This window comes from Pteropus vampyrus, unplaced genomic scaffold, assembly GCF_000151845.1.
Source record: "Pteropus vampyrus isolate Shadow unplaced genomic scaffold, Pvam_2.0 Scaffold1, whole genome shotgun sequence".
NCBI lineage: Eukaryota > Metazoa > Chordata > Mammalia > Chiroptera > Pteropodidae > Pteropus > Pteropus vampyrus.
The window spans coordinates 18,559,725-18,566,724 of NW_011888782.1; positions in this window are offsets into that span (position 1 = coordinate 18,559,725).

Sequence of the window (7,000 nt, forward strand, 5' to 3'; positions counted from 1 at the left end):
AAAAGGAAAGAAATGGAAGGGAAGAGAGGAAAGGGAAGAGATCTCCAATAAGGACAAATATTGTTTTATGAAACTCTTTCTTTAGGTAAATATATGTAAGAGCATGTATTTTTCTGTGTGTGTATGTGTGTGTGCATGTGCACAGACACTCATATTATGGAAATCATCATGTATAATACTTTTGAGGTTTCAGTTACAAACGTGAAAATATTAAATTAGATGCCTCTTTCAGCCCTCTTCTAAAATCTCTAATATCTGTCTCTGAGTGATATGAACTCATGCTGGTGCTTCCCTGTGCCCTGTAAATACATTGCAGATTTTTACATAGAAAGAGCTGAAATGATAGAATTGAACAGTTTTCAAGATATTTGAGATAATGGAAATAGGTGATGTGTTCAATTAATGTATTCTCATTTAGAAAATCCTACCCATATTTTACCGGTAGGCCGTTAGGAAAATTAGCCTCATCCCTTTTATTTGCTTTCTGCAATAGATAGATAAATAGATAGATAGGTAGACAGATGGATTCTCTCCCATTTTGTACTCTGCAATGGTTCATAAAGGTGGCAATGTCTTCCACCTTTCCTCCAGTATGTGCTCTCCCCTTCTGCAAAACCTGACTTCATGCCTAGGCTTGTGCCTATTTATAAAAAAAATATAACTTCCTACAGCACTTGCAGCTCTGTGTACCAATGTGATTATTTCCTTACTAATGGGATTTAATCAGAAATATCATGAAGCAGATTCAAGGAGCTTTTTATTTTAATTTATTTTGTCCCTGAATGAAGTACCGTCATGCACACTATGCCCTACTTCATTCTTTCCTTTTTAATCTTTTCTAGAGTCTGGAATGAGCATACCAGCTTGCAGATTTGATAATGAAGCCCCCACTCACCAATGCTGCAAGATGCCTGAGCTGCTGAAAATTCCATAGAGCGAAGCTATCACTTCAACTGTAGGCAGCATAACAATTCATTTAGGTAAGGAAAACTCCACTTGAATCTTGTGGGATATTTTTCCTTTTGTTAATCGAGGTTTTTCTGTTACTTGCAATGACATAGCCACCATTCCTTTTGACGGTGCTCCTGATTTCCCCTCACTACTGTGCAGAAACAACAGAATCCCGTTGTTTCCCCATCTTTACAAACCATACCACATTGCTGTCAGACCAACAGAACATGGAGTCAACTTGGACCCACATCTAATACATCAGCAAAAACTATTCTGCCTTCACAACACATACAGAAATCACCTTTTTCTCATCATTTGAACCTGGGTGTTAATATTAATCTCCCTCTTTCCACCCTTACTCCCATAATTCAGTTCTCATCAGAACAACCGGAGGAGGCCAGTTTGACATAAGTCATCCACTTCACTGTCTGCTCAAACCCTGCCAATGGCTCTTCCTACTCAGTAAAATCCAGAGCCCTTATTAAGTCCGTCTGATCACCAGTTTTTCTGACCTCTGGTATCTCTGCACTGTCTTCTTTGCTTTCTCTTATTATCTCATTTCCACCCCTCCTGGCTGGCATGCTGTTTTCTTTGCCGGGTACCCTCTTACCCTAGACACATTCATGGTTCACTTCCTCCATTCAGGCCTCTGCTCACATGTGAACTCATCTCACAGGAGGGTTTTTTTTTTTTTTTTCCCACTTATGTAACATATTACCACTTCCAACACTTTACGTCCCCCATACTTTGTCTCATATTCTTCACAACACTTAACCTCAGAGTATTAGCTTTTAAAATTCACCTGTTGATCCTCTTCCCTCACAGACACCAGGGCTTTGTTTTATTCACTGATGTATCTACAGAACCTAGAACAATGCTTGACATGTATATGGTACCAACTCAAAAATGTTTGTTGAATGAATGCATAAATCGATGAGAAGAAGATGAGATGTATACTTCTGAATCATGACTATGATGTTTTCCTCCTATAAGGTCTCAAGTAATTAACTTACCTCTGATCCTCACTTTTTTCATCTCTCAGTGGGTATAAAATATTTACCTGAGGGTATTGGTGTGGGAATTAAATGAAATTATCCTGATAAAACAAAATGCCCAGCACAAGGCTCTTCACAAAGATGGATTTAGTAAGAGTTTGATAAATCACTGCATGTTGAAGAAAAGTGTAACCAAAGGCATCTAATGATTTTAAGAGAAAGTATCTTGCAAGATTTTCCAGGCTAATGACGAGTAAATTCAGATAATCTCCAAGCATTAAATAGAATTTACAATGCCTTAATTCAGTTCTCCAAAGCATTAAACGTTCAAGATTAAGAAATATCTGTGTGTTTTATGACTTGTAAAATGAATGGTATTTAGGATTATAAATCTGAAGTGTTTGGCTGGAAGCTTGGGAGACTTTGTGGCTTTTGGCTAACCCCTGGAGAGCAATCTCGGTAGAGAGGGATTGGCACTTTCCAGTATCTTGTCCCCCAGGAAAGGCTGCTATAGTTTTTAACATGCAAAGGGCTCTTTTATTGCTCTACTCACATGGAAGATGCCTCCCTTGAGAGTGCAGTCAGTTCAGACCTGAGTTCCCTTACACTAGAATAATTCTGAGACAAATTAATTTGGAAACTTTCCTGTCATCCCTGACGTACTTGTCAGTCTTCTTCTCCTCTGGGGGACTCTTCTCTCCTTTACCTCCTTGTCCAAGCTCTTCTAGTCTTCCTGTCCTGGGTCCCACCTGAGTCTACTTTCCTCCATCCCGAGACTTTTTATTGTGACCACAGAAACTCATTTCCCCCCTAAAAATTTGAAAATTCCCCGCCCGGCAATAAAAAAAAAAACTTTTTTCCCCAAAGAACAAAATTGCCCCCCGATGTCATCTCAAGCTTGTGCTGCTTATGCTTTTGTACTTCATATAACTAGGCTCTTAAGGTAGGTTGAAATTTCTTACCACTTCTCTGCTGTAAGACTTTCTGCCATGATGGAAGTGTTCTGTATTTATGCTGTTCAACATGGTCATAACTAGCTAAATGTGTCTCTAGAGGACTTGAAAAGTGTTTAGTGTAACTTAGAAAGCGATTTTTAATTTAATCTTGTTAATTTAAATTAAATACATGTGGCTAGTGTCCATGATATCAGACATCACAGTTCTAAACCCTTTGTCTTCCAACTTCAAGTAAAAAGGTACTTTTGATTTTAGAGATACCACCCTCTACCCTTTACCTTCTGACTAATTTAGTTAATTGGTCAAATTAATTCAATTCTTTGTCTCTTAGTTTGCTGTCTTGTCTTTCCATTCTAAGCCCTACCATTCATTACTCTAGGTAACTCCAGCTTTTACACAGATGTAACATCTGTTCAACTCCCGATGCCCCAATTCTTAATATTTTTACACTTAATATAATTTACTCTACCCATAGGTTGCACTTGAAATATTAAATTCGAATTATGGCACCTTCTAAGCAGCACGCTACATAGCTGACAGGAAAAAGATTGGATAATGTCCTGTTTGTCTTTTAGATGGCCCATCTACTAGAAGTGTTCCCTGGTACTTCCCTTTAGATTTAAGAGTTCTTCCCTACTATGTATCACCACCTACCTGGTCCATAAGGATGCAGCACTTAATATTATTCTAACTTGATACGTTGTAGCACTTAGCAGCAGCTACTGCAACTACGTCTGGACTTCTCTATCTTCCTTCTAGAACATGTGGGGAAGAAAACATTCTAATTCAAATACTACTACAGAGGAATCTGGTTGTAGTAGATACATAGAAGCCTCTCAATAAAAGAGTAAAGGCAGGAGTGAATGAATGAATTGACTCATTTTATTTGCTGACAGGGCCAGTCACAATACTTAATAAGCAGATCCCTGACAACTACCCTAGACTCAGAGGAATAATGACAGTGATCTAGATAGAGAAATAGGGCCGTGTTCCATCCCCCAGTAAGCACAGAGAGCCACGCTGGACCACAGATGTCCTAGGGTAGTCTTTTCCTGCTGAGGATTTGCATTTCCAGCTAGAATTTAATCTACCTACCAGGTCAATTTTGTAGGTGATAATTAGTAATTTCAACACAGATTTGAAACTATCACAGAGTTTCTAACCAGTCAGGTTTCACAGCTTTTATTGGAGCTTATACTTTGGATTTTCTCGGTTGAATTTTTCTTTGATTGGCAATTAAAAAAAACAACAACAACACTTTATTGCGGTATCATCGACATACAAAAAGCTGTACATATTTAATGTATACAGCTTGATGAGTTTGGAGATATGCGTGTACATGAAACCATCACCACAATGTCATCAGCATCCATTACCACCAAAAGTTTCTCCTGTCTTTTTTTTTTTTTTTGTATATAGGAACACAATACATGAGATATACTCTCTTAGCAAATTTTTAAGTATTCAAAACATTATTGTTATCTATAGGTACTATGCTGTGCAATAGATCTCTAGGGCTTACTTATCTTGCATCACTAAAATTTTGTATACTTTGACTAACAGCTCCTCATTTTTTCCTGCTCTGGCCCCTAATAACCACTGTTCTACTCTTTACTTTTGTGAGTTTGATTATTTTAGATTCCTCATATAAGTGGGATCATGTAGTATTGTTTTTCTGTTACTGGCTTATTTCATTTAGCATAATAACCTCTAAGTTTATTCATATTGTCACAAAACAGGATTTTCTTATCTTTTAAGCCTGAATAGTATTCCATTTTATGTGAATACCATATTTTCTTTATCCATTCATCCACTGATGGACATTTAGGTTGCTTCCATGGCTTAGCTAATGTGAATAATGTTGAAATGAACATAGGGTGAAGATAACTCTTTGAGATACATTTCTATTGGCTATATAGTGGGATTGTGAGATCACATAGTTCCATTTTTAATATTTTGAGAAATCTCCATACTATTTTTCATAGTGGCTATATCAATTTATATTCTTATTAACACTGTACACTTGATATCTGTTGATTTTTTTGGTTAATAGCTGTCCTAACAGGTGTGAAATATCTCATTGTGCTTTTGATTTGCATTTCCTTGATGATTAATGGTAATTAACACTTTTATATACCTGTTGACCATTTGTATGTCTTCTTTTGAGGAATGTCTATTTAGATTCTTTGCTCATTTAAAAAAGCTTTTTTTTTTTTTTTTCCATGGAATTATATAAGTTCCCTATATATTTTGGATATTAACCATTTATCAGATATATGGTTTGTAAATATTTTCTCCCATTCCTCGTTTGCCTTTTTACTTTGTTGATGGCTTCTTTTGCTATATGGAACTTCTTTAGTTTGTTATAATCCCATTTGTCTACTTTTCTTTTGTTGCCTGTACTTTTGATCTCATATGCAGAGTATTACAATTCTAATGGATTGTCTTTGCTTAATCAAGCACAGTGGAACAGTTCCTCATTCCTACTAGCAATTTGATATGGTTTCTGTGAATGAATGCAAAACCCAGTTTCAGATGATACAACACATGTCATCCAATCTCTCTACTTTCTCTACTTTTGCAATATTAACAATTTAAAGTTTTTTTTCTGAAATAAGAAGAATACGTACATTTAAGTTATGTGGAACCAAGGCAGGTACAAGATCTGGTGTCAGCTCTTCTTTCTTGTAATTTACAATGTGTTTTGAAGTTTTAAGGGAAAATGCTATGATTTAAAATATTTTAACATAAAAATCTTTTACATATCCAAAGGAGAAGGATGAAATCTTTGCAAACACTGAGAGTTTCTTAAGAAATTTTGAAAGTTACTTTGTTCTTTATACCTCATTATTATTACATTTTTAAAGAAAATACTGCAATCCTAGCCCATTGTTTTGAAATACTGTCTTTGTCAAATAATAAGAATAGCAAATCATTATAACCTAGCATTTTGAGGGTTTTCCTTGGGAAAAAATCTGTTAAATACTCTATGTAACTTATAATTTAATAATGACATCAATACATAAGTTGAATAGTAATATAAGCATTTTGCAGATGAGAAAATGGAAGCACAGAGAACTTAAGTAATACTACCAATATCAGACAAATTATGCATTTTCATTGTGAATCCAGTTGCGTTCCAGTGCCCATGCTGTTAACTGCTGAGCAGTATTTCCCTCTTCCTATATTCTTCTATATGAATCATATGAGTCACAGATATTTTTTTTTCTCCAGTGTGTGTATTACATTGTCTTAATTACCATAGATACAGATTATGAAGTTAGAGAACATCTGGTAAAGCAAGTCTTCTCTTATTGTTCTTTATTATTTTTAAGATGCTCTTCCAAGCAAATCAAATATAGCAACATATTAAAAAGATTATATACCACAATCAAGTGGGCTTCGGCACAGGGATGGTTCAACATACACAAATCAATTAATGTGATACACTACATAAAGAAATTAAAAATAAGAATCATATGATCATATCAATAGATACAGAAAAAGCCATCGACAAGATTCAGCACCCATTTATGATCAAAACCTTTAACAAAATCGGTATAGAAGGAAAATACCTTACTATAATAAAGGCCATGTATGACAAGCTCTCAGCCCACATTATACTTAATGGTGAAAAACTAAAAACCTTCCCTCTAAGATCAGGAACAAGGCAAGGCTGTCCACTATTGCCACTGTTATTCAATATAACATTAGAGAGCCTAGTGAGCACAATCAGGCAAGAGAAAGATATAAAAGGCATCCAAATAGGAAACGAAGAAGTCAAACTGTCACTATTTGTGGATGACGTGATTCTCTATATAGAGAACCCTACAGACTCCACAAGAACACTGCTAGAAACAATAAACAAATACAGTAAAGTTTCTGGATATAAAATCAACTTTCAAAAATCCATACCATTCCTATACTTTAATAACAAAGTGTCAGAAAAAGAAGTGGAAAAAATAATACCTTTTGCAATTGCAACAAAAAGAATAAAATACCTAGAAATAAATCTAACAAAACATGCGAAGGACCTATGTAATGAAAACTATAAGACCCTATTAAAAGAAATTGAAGAAGATACAAAGAAATGGAAAT